The following is a 17,261-nucleotide window of genomic DNA, read 5'->3' as shown; positions in this document are numbered from 1 at the left end:
TTTCTCATGCACAACGAAGCCCAGTCATCAAAAGAGCCTCCCAGTTAGGTCCCATGCAATTTGGTCCCCCGCTCCAACCTAATCTTCTACTGCCCTTCCCTTTATCATTCAAGTCCACCAACAGTGGAATTCTTGTCCTGGAACATTCCTCCCCAGAGCTCCATTTCACATTGCTCATTTCCTCTGTCTCAGACTCTCTCACTTACAAGGCTTACTCTCTTTCCTTCTCGGGGTCTTAGCTCAAATATCAATGTAGCAGTTTGGTCTCCCCTGCATGTGTCTACTCCTCCATGATGCTTCCTACCATCTTCTTTGCTTTATATTTCCCTGTATCACTTCTTACCATCTAACACATGTAAGGTTCATGGGGACAGGACTCTATCTATTTCATTCTCTGCTCTATTCCTTGACCCTAGAAAGGTAGGCATAAACACATACTTTTAAATGAACCAGGGAGTTGAGAACCTAACTTTACAAACACCATATTATTTAATTAATCAAGAATAATAAAAAATAGCATAGAAGACTACAAACTCTATTTCATCTTAGCCAAATTTATTCCAACAGTTCAGTTTGGTTCGATCCTATTCTGATTAAGCAAAGATCAGGAAGATGTTATTCACACACATTCTTTAAGACCATACCTTCATCCAATTTTTATTGATACCACTGGTAACAGTTTATCTCATTTATCCAAGGGAATATCTAGCCTCTATTTCTCTTGATTCTCATTCATTGCTCTATGTCCCATTACTTAGCATCTTGTATGAGGTCAGTTCAAAAGTGGGCACTTCAACATTCTTAGGTAAGAGGAACAAGTCTTGGTTTTTGGTAGGGAATTAGGGTCCTTGGGGAGGGGAGTAAAAAGCGCCAGGTTCTTGACCTGGAGGGCTCAACTAACCAGAGTAAAGGCCAAAGTATTGAGCTAGCTGATATTTATACAGTATTCACTCAAGAGCAGTATGTCTATGGCTTAACTCCTAACACATCACATCACCTGTCTTGAAACATCAATAATTCTGTCAGTCAGTAGGTAAATAGCCAGATGACATTGTCCATACAAATACAGTTTAACTTTTTCAATGTATCTACACATCATACTGCTTAACTTGAATATTCTAAATAAATCAGCACAAATACAATAAATACAACACTCAGGACACTATTCCAAGATGTAATAGAATTTACTTGGGAAAATGTCACCATTCAAATTATTTCCTCTACATTTTTAACTTTTACAACTTTATACCAAAGTACCCAAAAGGCTACTTGGGACCATGGCATAAATTTTAATGAAGAGAAAAAAAAGACTAAGTAAAACCATAGCTATGTGGGAATTTTAGAACTAAAGAAAATTTGGACACTATTCCATCCAGACCATTATATCCATAGGAGAAGAAATACACCAAGTTGTTAAAAAATTGTGTCCTAATTCACAAAGTGACTGAAGAAGAGCAAAGTCTAGAGTCCAGAACTTCAATTCCAGGCCTGCCCTTGCAGGCATGTGAATCTATGACTTTCATCATTGTAGCTTTTAGCATCACGGTTAACCTCCCCAAGCCCTATTTTGTGACCTTGGGCAAGTCTTTAGCCTCTCTCTCTGGCCCAGTTTTCTCACTGATAATGTGGGGAGAGTGACAATAACACCTGCCTCAATGTAACGTTGTGATGACTACCTGAGGTAAAGCACTTAGAATATTCTTGGTGCTCTATTCACATTTTTGAACTTTTGTGATATTCCAGGCACTGCATTACACGATTCACATGCATTATCTCATTTATAAGCTAAATATCATCTCTATTATATGCATACATCAACAGAGGCTTAAAATGTGTGTTCTTTTGCCAAATTTGTATTGTTTTGTCAAATAGTGGAGCCAGGATTTTAACCAAAACTGTCTCACACCAGACCTCAGTTCTTAAGGTTTATTGAGCCTTCAGGTAATTTTACTTAGCTTTAACATACTTCCATTTATTCATTTATTCATTATCATTCAACCCCTGATTTATTCATTATTATTCAACCCCTCCTATATTTCCTAGACAACATGTGACTTTGATTTTCTAATATTTCTGTATGGTAAGCCATAGCTGCATTTTTACATTATTATTCTCTTGTCTTTGCTCTCTATATAAGAGCTGATATCCAAAAAGTCCATCTGATTCTCAAAAATCATTTTTTCTGCATGATTTCCCCCTTTAAGATCCACCTAGGTACAGTAATGGGAAAATATGTGCATTTAGGTGTGAGAAATACATAAAGGCATAATATTTTCGTGATAGACTTCAGATTTATAAAGGTTTCTTCCACAGAACATGTCAACTATCTCTTCTTCTAGTCATTTAAATAAAGACCTAAAGAACCAATCATGTGGAGCCGTATAAAATTTGAGCCCCAAAAGCAGAAAAACCGTCTTGCTGGGGGAGGTCATTGTTGACCAGGAGTCTGAATTTCCCTCCGTAGTGGCAGAGGGGAGGGTGTGAAGGAAATTTTGAAATAAGATAAATATCAAAACCACACAAGCTTTAAAACTTCTCACTTTCTACTTCATAATGCTTTGATTTAAATTCTTTTCCTAACTCAGAGATCCTATGGTCTCATTATTTAAGGAATTTGAGTTATGTTTGTCATCTACAATTTTTTTTAATTTAAAAAATCTTATATTTACATAGTTTAATTTTAAAAATTACTAGCAATTTACACTACATCTGGAAGGACAAAGATCTTACATTTTATTTATAAACCTGATCACTTATAAATCAGCCCTTTAACACTGCTTGTTCTTCATAAGGCTGAAAATGAGTTGGTTTCCATCTAACTTATGAGCATTCAACTTGGCTCATAAAAGTGTCTCTTGCTTTCTTTTTTAAAAAATGTGTATTGATTTAGAGAAAGAGAGAGAGAAAAACATTGATCATTTGCTTCCCATCCTCACCCTGACCGGGGATTGAACCTGCAACCTACATATGTGAACTGAATGAGAATCAAATCCCTAATCTTTCGGTGTGCAGGACGATGCTCCAACTAACCAAGCTACACCAGCCGGGACTGTCTTTTCCTTTCTAATGGCACTGCCATAGTTTTCTTGGCAGACTCCATGTGTAAGGCTTCTTCTCAGCTTCTTCCCTGCTCACAGATTTCAGACTGGCACCCCATAAACCCAGGGTGGAAGTAAGAATCCCCACTGTGTGGCAAAATAGCTTTTCCTGTGACTTTTCTCTCCTCCAGCGTCTAGGTCCTTAGAAACTCTCTGGGCACCAAAAAGAAACATAGAGGTCTACTTTCCATGTAGAGAGCATATTATATTTGTTTGCTCCCTGGTAATCAAGGCAACTTAAGGACAAAACCAGGGCCATACGGTCCCTCCGAAGCGACATAAATAAATCCCTTGCTCTAGCTGTCTTGTACTGGCAATGTCAGCAAAGCCTTCTCAGTTCAACAAGAAGGTCCCAGCATTCCTGCCTCTAACTGGCTGTGAGTTCCAACGTTTCTGGGCACACTGAAGAAAAATCTTTCTGTTGCTGCTCTAGAAAATAACTTAAAGTATGTTTTTCATTACAGTATGTTTGCTCTACAAAATATATAAAAGTTAAAGTATGTTTAAAGTAAAGTTATGCTAAAATATTTTTAGAACTGTCAACATTTAGAAAACAATTCGAGTGTTCTGGAGACAGCACTCCACAATCCACAGGAAATGGCTTTCAGAGCTAGGGAAGCTCTTTAAATAGGTCTGAGACCTCCCACTGTTCATGTTTTATTTGTGATCTTTGCAGACAGATTGGTTTCTTCACTTGGCTCGCTTATTGCTACTCTATGTGTTGACACACAGGCAGTATAAACTAGTATCTAGCCTCCGTGAAATATATTGGAGGTATATACTCACAAAAACTTGAAAACTATACTTTAATTTCCACTGGGGGTTGATGATGATGATAAGGATGATGTTTGGGTGGACTTTGTAGCTAGTAACAAAATACATATTTTTAAAAATCCCAGAAACCAAAACAAAAACAAGATATGCCATATCTTTATGTTTTTTTAATACAGTCTTCTAGTGTCAAAAACTACCTCGACCACTTTTGTAAATCTTTTACTTTGTTTCTTTTTGTTAGGTGTATTATTTATATCTGAGATGTTATTTAGGTTCCTTCTTTATTTGTAAAATTTGTAAGCTTTAACATTATTTCCACTTATGCTTACTTCACTGAGCATCTAAAATTCATGCTGTCCACATGAGTTTTCTACATAGAAGTTATATTCATGAAAAAGTTTGTGCATTACTTATTTGTTGCTTTGAATATTTCTCACCTCATAGTTTTTGATATGTTGTTAATATTTGAATCAAAACCCTTCATATTCTGCTGCGACCTCACTCTTTATGAGTTCAAACAAATGTGTGATTATTCTATTTTTACAAGTATGTTGTGCACTATTCAGAATAAAGTGCAATTATAATGGCAGAAGTATTGAACTTTCATTTCGTTTTAATAGTTACAACTTCTCTTATGACATCCTGACACATCGGAACAAATAAAGGTTAAAAATACGAGTGTGTGCTAGGAAGTAACTTCCCACACATAATGGGAAGATGAAGCATCCACAGGCCCGGAGTCAGGAAGCCTTTGATCCAGTCATCGCAGTGTTTTATATCATCTCTCATTTCTTTTGAAAATCTCAAAACCACTCAAGGTCTCCATCTTGCTGTCTATTAGATGTCGATGATAATGCATGCCCCATTGCTTTACGGACTTATAAGTCATTTATTAAGCACCACTTATGTTCCTGATATGAACTAGACACTTCGTTTCATTCATTTAAGTATGCTTTGATGAGAAGCAGGTTTTGTGATCTGTGCCTCATAGAGGAAGAGACAGAGAACCAGAGAAGTAAATAGGCCTGCCGGTCAGGGGCAGAATCGGCGTCCATCAGGGGTGATGATAATAAGCCCTGACCCAGCAGGGGAAGAGAAAACACATGTGTTCTTTTGGTTTCTTTTGCTTTGTTTTTTTTCAGTCTAATTTATATCCTAAAATCTAAAGTTCTGAATAAGAATTTTCTAAAAGTCTTCTCTTACATGAGGATATATTGCCTTATATTTAAATATTAGTAGGCATTTATTACACTATAGTCTGATGTTCTTTCATGATTTCAAAGCATCAAAGTCTACCATGCAATCACGTGGTCATGGTACAACGCAGGTTTTCTTAAGGAGAAATTTCTGTTCAATATCCGTATGTTATTCATTAAACATTTCCTTAAAGGCTAGTACGTGAATCATTCTGGAGTGATTTAAAACATGGGCATGAGATACAAAGTTTGAGGTTTGAACTATTCCAGAGTAATCATTTAGTTCAAACATTTCATTCAACAAATGACAAACCTGATTCTAAATTTCTTACATCTAAATCAACTGTGCTTCCCTAGGAAATGTCTGCCTTCAAATATTTGCTCTTTCCTCCCTCTCTTGTGACATTTAAGGCCAGCAGGCCATTGTGCCATACGCTCAGTTTAGAGGTAAAGAATCCTGTCCTCTGATGCGGACCCTGGCTCATGGGGTCCGAGACACTGTGGATGAAATGAGACATTCACACGGACTACCGAGTCCGGTGGAGGAAAAGGGACAGCGTGGCTTTTCTCTCAAGGGCAGCAAAACCGGGGCCCTTGTAGTGACAGGCCTTTATTGGGTTTCTCGGCACATTGTGTGATGGTCCTCATTTACTATGCACAGGTTGCTTTAGGTGGTTACCTTTTACAGAAAACAAAGGAGCCAATGCCGCTAATCACATCACAGAAGAGATATTTGCAAATGAAAAGGCAAAAGTGGTTGGACAGGTTGCACTCGTCCTTGGAAGGTTTAGCATGGATTTTAGGAAGTTATTTTGAAGTAAATGTTTGCCACAAATCCAGGTGAGGGAATATTTAGCAAAAACAAGTCTCAAAGCGGCCTACGCACATTGCAGGCCTGATCACCCACTGGATAACCTATTCGTGGGCATGGGTCCTGTACATCTCCGAGTGGAAACTGGATCTACGCCACACAGAACAGTCTCCCACAGTCCTCACTCACCCAGATATTTTACTTGTATTAGTGTTACCGAACAAGAGGAGGTCCGTGGGAGGGGCAATACAATATTTGGCCCACCTAGGGATGCCCAAAACTGCTGTACAACAGGGGCCCCTCCCAAAAAACCAAAATACTAAAATCTACTGGGCCCTTCTGTCCGCCGCCAATTGGAAACACATCTCTTAATGCCAGAGATTTGTGAAAAGGAAACAAAATGTTTATTTAATGCTATTCAGGCCTAACGCCACTACTAAAATATCAAAGTCCTTTAGGGTATACACCTACACCCACACAGCTCTCCCTTCCCTCTGTCCCAACGCCGGGTACCGTAAATCAGGAAAAGAGCACACGTCTGTGTTGCAGGCCGCTGGCACCGTCAGCTGTGTCCCTGTGCAGGATCTCGAGTTAATCCAAAGTACTGTGGTACCCTCTCATGGTCCACTGGCAAGAGTCCTTTGTACCCAGTTCCAGTCAAAGTCTCTCTTGCTTTTTCAGGCCCCGCGGCCAAAGGGGGCACCCCAAAGCCGCGTGGGCCTCTTCTACCAAAGCTGCAGGAGTCCGCACTCCACCAAAAGCATGTGGCTGTCTTCTTCACCTGGCTGCAGGGATCTCCATTCTGGCAAAGCTGCGTGGTTCTTCCCTTTCACCTGGGAAAGAGGGGGTCCACACTCCGCCAAAACCACGTGGCTCCCTCTTTCACCCCACCAACATGGGGTCCTCACTCTGCTGAAACCGCGTGGCTCTCTCTCTTATCTGGCCAAGCGGAGACCCTTCATGTCCTGGAGCCAGTCTTTTCCAAGCTCCCACCCAGGCCATCTCGCTCAGGAGCGCAGCCCCTTGTTACATTCTGAGTCCAAGCCCTTCTCACTCCGGAGAGCAGACCTTAGCTACATCCTGAGTCTCTGCTAGTTCCTCCTCTCTGGCCCCCTTCTGCTCCAAACTTCCTCCCTCCAAACTTGGCCACCCCTATTTAACATATCTATGAAACCAGTTAAAGGTTATAGATATGTTAAATAACCATTCCTCCAGAGGTTAGCTCCAAAACTGTTGCTATGCAAAATAGCTCTCAATGGCCTGGCTCCATTCATCCCTTCCCCCTTGGGGGGGGGGGCGGTGAGGACATCTTATATGTCTCTCCAATATTTCTATACACTTTGAATTCTGGACCCCATTCCAAATCTGTTTTTGGGGGGCCCCCCTGGCTGCACCCTGTATCATTAGGGTAACACCAAGGCATTTTCAGACACTTGAGGGTAGAATGAACATCTCTCTTGAAACATTACTGTTTTGATACAAATTCATAAAGATATTACCTAAGAATATACAAATAGCCACTCTGCTTTTTATTTATTTATGTAAGCTTGTATGATCTTATTTCCCTTAGTGTTTTAAAAAAATATAAATCCCACCTGCTCCTGATTGCCCTGCTTCACAGAAAGACACATGCTCCGCTGAGACTCTGGCTGCACATCATTGCATCGGCCTCGTCCACTGCGCCCCAGCATCTTGGGGACTGTGCTTCTGCTGTGAACTGCCTTAGATGTTCCAGACAGAGTCTAATCTCACGTTCTTTTTTTAAAAATATATTTTTTACTTATTTATTTTTAGAGAGGGTAATAAGGGAAGGAGAAAGAGAAGGAGAGAAACATCAGAGTGTGGTTGCCTCTCAGGGGCACAACTGTTACCGAACAAGAGGTCAGAGGGATGGGTAATACAGTATTTGGCCCACCTAGGGATGCCAAAAGCTGCTATACAACAGGGGCCCCTCCCAAGGACAAAATACTGATATCTACTGGGCTCTTCTGTCTGCCGCCAATTGGAAAGGCATCTCTCAATGCCAGAGATTTGTGAAAAGGAAACAAAATGTTTATTCAATGCTATTCAGGCCTAACGCCACCACTAAAATAGCAAAGTCCTTTAGGGTATACACCTACACCCACACAGCACTCCCTTCTCCCACTGTCCCAGCTCCGGGTACCGTAAATCAGGAAAGGAGCACACGTCTGTGTTGCAGGCCGCTGGCACCGTCTGCTGTGTCACCGTGCAGGCAGGATCTCTCTCTAGTTAATCCAAAGTACTGTGGTACCCTCTCATGGTCCACTGGCAAGAGTTCTTTGTACCCAGTTCCAGTCAGTCTCTCCTGCTTTCCAGGCCCCGTGACCAAAGGGGGCACCCCAAAGCCGCGTGGCCTTCTTCTACCAAAGCTGCAGGGGTTCGCACGCCACCAAAAGCATGTGGCTTTCTTCTTCACCTGGCTGCAGGGATCTCCATTCTGGCAAAGCTGCGTGGTTTTCCCTTTCACCTGGGAAAGAGGAGGTCCGCACCCTGCCAAAACCACGTGTCTCTCTCTTACATGACTGCAGGGGTCCTCACTCTGCCCCAAACTGCGTGGCTCTCTTTTCATCTGGCCAAGCGGGGACCCTTCATGTCTAGGAGCCAGTCTTTTCCAAGCTCTCACCCAGGCCTCCTCACTCTTGGGCGCAGCCCCCTAGTTCCATCTTGAGTCCTAGCTACTCCCTTCTCCCTGGCTCAAAACTTGGCCATGGCTATTTAACATATCTATGAAACCAGTTAAAGGTTATAGATATGTTAAATAATCATTCCAGAGGTTAGCTGCAAAACTGTTGCTATGCAAAACAGCTCTCAATGGCCTGGCTCCATTCGTTTCTTCCCCCTGGGGGAGGTGTGAGGACATCTTATATGTCTCTCCAATACTCCCATACACTTTGAATTCTGGACACCACTCCAAATCTTTTTTTTTGGGGGCCCCCTGGCTGCACCCTGTATCACAACCAGTCCTGTAACCCAGGCACATGCCCTGACTGGGAATGAAACCAGCAACCCTTTGGTTTGCAGGCCTGTGCTCAATCCACTGAGCCACTCCAGCCAGGGAAAATCTCATGTTCTTAACCTAATAAAATATAATCACATAATACCCACAAGTAATGAAGACCAGCTCCTTGACAAAAATATATGGAAGATAAATATTTTTGTCTGATACAAAAGCTTCTTTCTTAGACTTATGGCTAAAATACCAATTTTTTGTTTAAAAAATATTTTCTGGGGAATATTTTCTTGTTCTTTGAAGGTTAAATTAAATTCCCTTAAAATTAAAGGTAATCATCAAGTTGTTTTTATTGTTTTCTCCTTTTGAGTTTTGTTTTCCGTGTTTCAACACTTGGGCAGCACCTAACAAATTAGTTCCAACTTCAAAACGTACTATTGCTCCTTTATGTTTTTGTATTTTACTCATTGACCATTAAATCTCTCTCCTATTATCCTTAATCCTTTCATTACTATGACCAAGGTGATTTCATTCTCTCCATTTCCTTGAAAGGTGGAGCTACATGTATTATTAGCTATCTTCCTTTTGAAAGAATTGGGATATTGTGGAATAATTAATGACCGATGGAAACTTAAAAACTTCATTAGTGGTAAAGTTCAAACGTGACCAAATTTTCTTGCTTCCCTATTACTATCCTGCCTGTTCAAGGAACGGGCCTTTTATTCCCCTTAATTTCCATCCAATCTTAAACCTTCCTTTTTTATAGAAAATTTTATTTGGGTCATCATTTTGACTTATCTTTATCATTGATCTTGATTGTTCTGGGGAGAGCCAAAGTATAATTTTCAGAAAGAGAGAATCCTGCCTCCTGCACAAATATAAAATGATCCCACTTAAAAAGATTTTACTTAACCCATTAATTAACAAAGAACCAATGAAATGTTATGGCTCATTCAAAGAGTATTTTAGAAGCTGTAGTATTCACGGGCTGGTAAGATTCCCAGACTAGATACAAAACTGGTACCTGTCGACAGAGCCATAAAATTTGGGGCTGATCTGTCCCATCGGAGAAAAATTATCTATATCTCTATTGGACAAAATTTGATGAGTGAATGTTTAGCTGCACTAAGTCTGGGCCCTTTGTCAAGAGTAAACAGCTAGTTCAGCCGTGGGGTGTCCAACCTTTTGGTGTCTCTGGGCCACACTGGAAGAAGAGGAGTTGTTTTGGACCACATATTAAATACACAAATATTAGCAAAAACTGATGAGCAAAAAAAAGATTTTAAGTAAATCTACGATTTTGTTGGGCCACATTCATAGCCATCCTGAGCCACATGTGACCCATGGGCCACAGGTTGGACACACACAGTCCTTGGTTACCCTTCACCTCCATGTGTCAATTAAAATACATGCCATCTCTCTTTTTTGCCTTATTTTCAACTTTCGCCCTACATTTTTTTTGCCAAAGGTCATTTCAAAGGTATGAAGCTGCTCTCAAAATCTAGAAATTAATTTGTATGTATGGTCAAAAGGGAGTAGGTTCCTACCACTGTTCATTCCCAGCTCAGATTCTTCCTCCTTTTCAACAATTCCTCGCAAAACTTTAAAAATAAGGTAAGCACAAAGACTGAATGAAGGTAGTTTTGGGATTTTATAGGACTGTCACTGACATGAACTTAAAAATATGCGTAGCTGATAAATCACAGTTTATCTTTCAAATATTAAGAAGCAAAATCAACAAGTAGTAAGGCAATTTGGATCTGAAGCCACATGCTTCTTCAGAAAGCCCACGGGTGGGGTCATAACTCAATGCGAGTATTTCTGACCAGATGGGTTTCTTTAAAGGCCATGAGATGGCTTAAGACTGTTTATAATCATTTGTGTTTTCTCTGATACAGTTCAATTTCAAGAAAACTTAAAGGCAATTCCTTCCACATTTGAAATTATGTAATGAATTGTTCATTGAAATTCAATGACTTGTTCACGTCTGATTTTTTTCCTGGGCCAGTTTCTTTGAAGATGTATTGATGTCTAAAATAAAATGATTCAAACCTTTGAATGCAATTAAATATAGTATATGCACTTTTCAGTTCACCGAAGCAGAACTGAGCTCAAGTATGCAGATTGGTATTTATATCTGTAGCGAGGGGAATGTCTTCCCTTTTCTTTATATCAACTTTGAAGATAAAGTAAATCAGAAATATTTCTTAAATTATTGGAAACTTTTTTAGCCACTTCTGACAAAAAAAAAAACAAACTTGATTCCTTAATGAACATCACCATAGTACTAGAGGATTCTGGTATTCACTGGGGAAAATGTGGAAAACATATTTGTAAACAACCACTCCTAAGAGTTTCAAATTTATGTTAAAATATACATGTGGAAATATGCGAGTTTTATTTCTGGTAAAACAGTGTAGGAGGAAACTTAATGATATTTCTACAATCTGATATAAAAATACCAACGAATGAGTAGGCCGGGGACACCTGATTATTATACAGTAAGGCCTCATTAGAAATCCCAAGGCCATTACTGCCCTTGTCACGTGCATGGTGGTTATTCCCAAAGCACTTCTGCTCGCTCCTAAGCCCGGCCTCAAACTGCCGAAAGCCCTCGCCCACACCGGCTGCGTCTCACCTCGTTCCTCTGTTAACTCTCCTGGGTTAGTCCGCTTCTTCCTCCAACAATTCTCAGCACCAAGGTTACTACTTCCTGTACAAAATGAGGCCAGGAACTGGGGGAAGGGGAAGTTCCAGGTAGGCAATATCAAGATATTCTTTAGAAAGAAGAGAGAGGGTGCCACTGTTATTAGTATAGCATATTAATAATAATAGATAAATATTTATGTATTATGTTATTCTATTGTATTTTTATTCCTGTCACCCATGGGATCATTTGAAGTCTTTTGCTTTTCTCCATAGACATCAAGACAGAAGAAACCGGAAAATTGACATCCCTTCTTTGTTCATGTTGTAGTGATAATCATCAATTATCTTCTGGCCCCACCATGCTGCTTGTTGTCTCCTGGGCCTTACCTTTATTGACACTGATTTTGGGGCCTAGAAAAGTCTTTTCACATTTCTTCTTTTTTCTTTTCATGGCCAATGGTCCTTAAAAGAAACAAGAGCTTTGTAAAACAAATGATATTTTGAATACTACAGATCTGTAGTATAAGTTATGGCCCACGGCTAAAAAAATGATATGTGCATTCTGAATATTACACAAAACAAAACACAGAAAGAAGCAGTAGCAGGGAGAAAAGAACACAGACCCTGGGCTGAGCCCTGACTTCACCTTGGTCATTGGCCCACTCTGCGATGTTCGCAGCATCCTGATGGTCGCTACGCGTTTTTTCCAACTTCTAAATAGACAAATAGCGTGCACTTTACAAAATTGCCAGGAAGAACAAATGCGGTGCTGCCGACAAAGCAATTTGCTCATCTCCCGACATTTGCTGAGAGTGAAATACACAGTTGCTTCCTCCTTTGTCCCCCAAGGTTCAAAGGAGTTTCCTCTCAAGCTCTTATTTCTTCTCCAACAACCATCTGTATTATGCTGAAGTGATAGTTCCATTTGGACAAGTATTTTCCCGAAAGGTGCTCTCAAAATTAGCGCTGTGTCATTGTTTGGAGAAGAGGCCTAGTTGTCACACCGAACGTTTTCCCTGTCCAGCCATGTGTATGGGGTCCTGTGGACGCCATGGCCACACTGACGTGGTCACCGACCTGCAGGTGCACACATCTGTCTTCAGCGCGACACTTCAGTGACAAAAGCGAACATGTGATTTTCTTCTAAGTAACCTAATTTCGATACTAATGTAGGTGGGGTTTTATAGCAGCATCCTGTCTGGATGCCCTTGGCAGTCCCCGTGGGACCTTAGCCTTTCCTTACTGGCCTGCACAGGGTCCTCTTTTACTAAGTCACTCATCAAGGAGTTAATGTAATAAAAGCCAATGTGCTTGTGACACTTGGAAGTAAACGTTTATTCTGTGATGTGCCAGCTGTCCAAGCAGATATTTGCCTCAAGTTAATTTCAGTGATGACGTTAGGTTTGGATTTGTGATTTTTACCGGAATTTACTTGTACAATTGAAAATTTATTAGAATGAATAGTAGAGTCCAAATTCTTATTTTTCTTAGAGAAGTCTCTCAGTCTCCTCCCAAAATGAGAAATGCTCTCACGATCCCCCTGAAATATTTTAACTGAAGTTCTTTTTGGCAAGAAAATTTTCTTGTTAATCCATTAATGAATATCATTCTGACAGATGGAGCTTTTTCTGCAATTAATGTTATTTTTGCCTAAAAATAATATCAAGTCTTTTTTCTTGAGCAGAATATTCTTGTTGCCAACTCAGGTTCACGCTCCCCTGACTTTGCTCCATCCCCAGATTCCCCCAATCTGTTCATCGCTCTTGGATCCACACTGTCCCAGGGATGTTTCACTGTCAGCTGGGCGGGCTTTGCATCCTGCCCAGAAAGATGTGTTGGACTAAGAAAAAGGCTTTCCGTTGCTTTACCCCAAAACACTAATCCCTTTCGAGAAGAAAGAGGCGTGTGGCTCTGTCCCCAACCCCGATCGGTCCCTGCTGCGTACCACGTTTTGTACCTTTGAGCACACAGAAAATGTAAACAAATACAAGAACCCAACTGCTAACAAGGCAGCGTTCTTAAGTCTTAGTACTGTTCTGCATCACCTTCTGTTCTTTGAGGAAATAACACGCGCCAGATACAGATGAAGCCCTCCTGCGTTCTCATCGGATCCCGCTCCCCTCTCTGCTACTCCTATAATCTGGTGCCTGAACTTGGTGTGCATTTTAGCTTCCATGTTCCTTGTGTGTATAACATAAATACAAACATATATATATAAATGTTACATATTTTTTAACTCTAATTAATTTTTTGATTTACCCACAAAATGCATTTTAATTGTTGACAGGATTTTATGGTATTAAAACGCCGTAATTAGTGTGCCCATTCTCCTGTTGCTGGGGAGTTTAGTAACTTCTGATTTCCATGACCCCAGCAATGCCATCATGACCTGTTCGGCAGGTCTCCACGTGTGCAGCATGCAAGGGTTTCTCTGAGCTATATTTCTAGAGGGAACTCACTACATACATTATGCACAGTTGTGGTCTCTGAGAATTCGAGAAGCCTTGAGAGCAGTAGTGTGAATCCTCCGCACCCCACTGCCCGCCTGTTGCCTCAACCCAGTCATGATTGGCAGAGGTTTTCTGTTTATTTTTAATCTTATGTTTATGATGTGGCTGCTTATTGTAATGATCATTTCTCTATTTTTAATGAGGTTCGGCATTTTTATTACTCATTGACTTGAACTTCCCAGAAGTCTCCAGGGAGATTAATCCTTGGTCTCCCATAAGGAAACCTATTCACTCACACACCCTAGCTCAGCATCCCATCCTCTCTCTGTCCTGCTCACCCAGGCCCTTCCTGGTGCTTCCCAGGATCACCCCCTTAATGAATGACTTCTGTTAGCCTTGGTCTCAGGGCTCCCTCAGGACCACACACCCTACGTTCACTTCTCTGTGGGGCCTGAAGTTTCCTTTGTACCAACCACGCTGCCTTCCACTATGAGAGACCTAATTGCATGGGGGTGGGCAGAATGGTGAAGTGGATTTGAGATTGTTAATTTAAACTTTTAACAAATCTGTTTGAACCTGTACGTGTCGCTGCCAAATTAAAGCACATTCGAATTTAGGGGAGACTTTATTCTAGAGGATTACTGCAAGGGGGAAGGCTGCAACGGGACCGTTGCAGTGGGGGGAGGGGACGCTCCACGCATGACCTGCAAGTGTCTCCAAGGTCAGACACAACTTGTCTGCCTCAGTGGACTGAGCCCCTTTCCCTGCGAACGGAAAGGTCACTCCCCGTCAGGGCACCGGGGTTGCAGGCCAGGTCCCCAGCTGGGAGCATGCAAGAGGCAACTGATCGATGTTCCTCTCACACATCAATGTTTCTCTCCCTCTCTTTCTCCCTCCCTTTCCCTCCCTCTAAATAAATAAATACAACCTTTGAAAAAAAAGAAAAGAAAAGGACTTTTCTTTCACAGGGAAGAGCAAACAAGGCTAAGAGTAAAAGAATGTGCAGCAGTGGGATTGTTACAGAAAACAACTCAGCCGCTTTCGGGTGTACGGAGTGGAAGTTTATTTTCATGCATGCAGATCCAGAGGAGTCAGTCTCCAAATTCTGGGCCCCAATCAGTGGGGAGCAATGGCTCATATAGGGTGAGGGGGGCAGTCTGTCACTCGGACCCTTACTTCTGGCAAGAAAGCAGGAAGCAGCTTACAGAAGCAAGAAAGAGGAACTGCTGATAGGAGTTAATACGAATTTCTCTGTTCTTACTCCTCAGTTACTTAGTTACTTGCTTTCCCTGATCCTGTTGACTCACCGGCTAGCTCCCTCCTGGGCAGGCCACTACAGGATGAGCAAGGAGGAAACCGGGTGAGAGAAGACTGAAGATCAGAAAGTGCTGCAACTGCGAGTCCTGGACGGACCCTTAAAGAGAGTGGCATGTCTGCCCAGGCTGAGGGGGGTCAAGTTCAGGGACCGGAGTGTCGGACAGAAGCTTAACCAATGTTTGCTTAACAAGCATTTCGTTCCAGTGGATCATGAAATCAAGAGAGTTCAGCCAACCATTCGTGAGGCAAAGAAAGGAATTGGAGAGGCTACGTCTGATCTTGTCACAGGCAAACGAGGGTGGCGTCCTTAAGTCATATGTTCAGAGTGGTTTCTTACACTAAGTGGATTTCTGAAAATAAAGATCGATTGTTTTCCAAGAGTCAGGCGAAGTTTAAGATTGTCTTCACTTTATTCCTTCTCAGCTTTATTTTATTCACCTGTGAAACAAAAAAGCCATACCCAACTGGTAGTTAACAAACTCTTCTTAATAAAGTTGGAAATCTGCTGCTCTGGTGGGAAAAGAAGGTGGAGTCTCACCAGCTAACACATCATGCCATGTGCTCGCAACATTTACTTTAGAAACTGGTCATTATAATTCTGAATTCTTTCTCTATCCTTTTCAAATGTACACAAATATTCTTCCAGCCTCTTGTCACTTTTGCAACCCAGAAATGTCTTTCTCAAGATGCAGGGAGTCATCCCTTTGAAATGTAATTATTCAGAGAGACAGCACCCCTATCTCCCAGTGTCTGCGGCAGGGGTAGGAGTCTAACTTCAATAAACGGCAATTAGCAAACACAGGGGGTCCAATCACACTGACCAACCTCCCACACTATCATCCTCCAGGACTTTTCCACCAACTCACTCCAGTATAAGAAGGCCTTCTCCTCTCTTGTTTCAGGGGAACTGAGTTCAGTCTCCCTCCACTAATGCAACAGTCTTGAATCAAGTCTTCCTCACCTGGGCAACTGACTCCATTGCAATTTCTTTTTGATTCCAGTCCTAGGTTAATTTATTTGCATGTGTTCTTACTGCTCTAAAACTCTACAAAACAGGAGAAGTCAGTGATAGGTACACAGAAAGATCTGATCAGACCACTGAGAGGAGTAGGGAGGGGTCGTAGGAGGAAGTTGCTGGAGAAAAAGGTTAACAGCCTAGGACAAGATGGGCAGAGAAGCTGAACACCTCCAGAGTGCGTGGAATTATGGGCCAGAAGATTTAAAATAAAAGGAGGGCAGAGGCTGGCTCTCTGGCTGTCTTCCTTGAGGACACCTGGATGATCATGTTGCAGCCGCCTAGGTTTCCCAAAGGACACTATTTTGGGTGGGAGGAGAAACTCCAGGCGCAGCCCAGGATCGGGCTGGCCTGGCAGAGGGTGGCAGGGTTGTTCTTTTATGGATGTTCTAGAGGGGACGGGCTCAAAGGCAGAAGGCTGCCTTTCTTCCAAAAATTGTGTAACTTTTGTATCTTATGGTATTTTAGTTTATAAACAAATACTATAGGAATAAGATAATTAAAACTAATGGAGAATGCTGGGGGAGCTCAGGAGTTAGAGGTTTTAAGCTTTAATTGATAGGGGCTTAAGTGATTAAAGCTATAACTAAACAGCTTAGCCTTAATTGATAGACTTAAGTGCCTATTGCATGTGAAAGCGGTCATTCCAAAATTGTGTAACTTTAGAACAAAGACTCCTTCCCTTTATCACCAAACCTCTGCCCCTGTAATTTGGCCTCCAGGGGGGCAGTGGGCAGTGGGACCCCACTTGCTGTTCAGTAATGATAGGTTTGAATTTTTGATTCAAAAAATCTGCAAAGATTGAAAATTAGTTTTGCTCATTAAAAAAAAAAGTATGTAACTAAAACTGAATGGTAACATCTTAAAGTGACCAGAGAATCACAATGATTCATTCCTTCTTTTACTGCTGAAATTTCTAGAAGCCTGGAGGCCGTCATTGTATTTTTACGGTCTTTGCGTGTGTGGGGTGTCCTGCTTCC

Source organism: Artibeus jamaicensis, unplaced genomic scaffold (genome assembly GCF_021234435.1).
Source record: "Artibeus jamaicensis isolate MK-2021 breed Jamaican fruit bat unplaced genomic scaffold, CSHL_Jam_final contig_354, whole genome shotgun sequence".
NCBI lineage: Eukaryota > Metazoa > Chordata > Mammalia > Chiroptera > Phyllostomidae > Artibeus > Artibeus jamaicensis.
Note: the sequence above shows the minus strand (reverse complement) of the source record.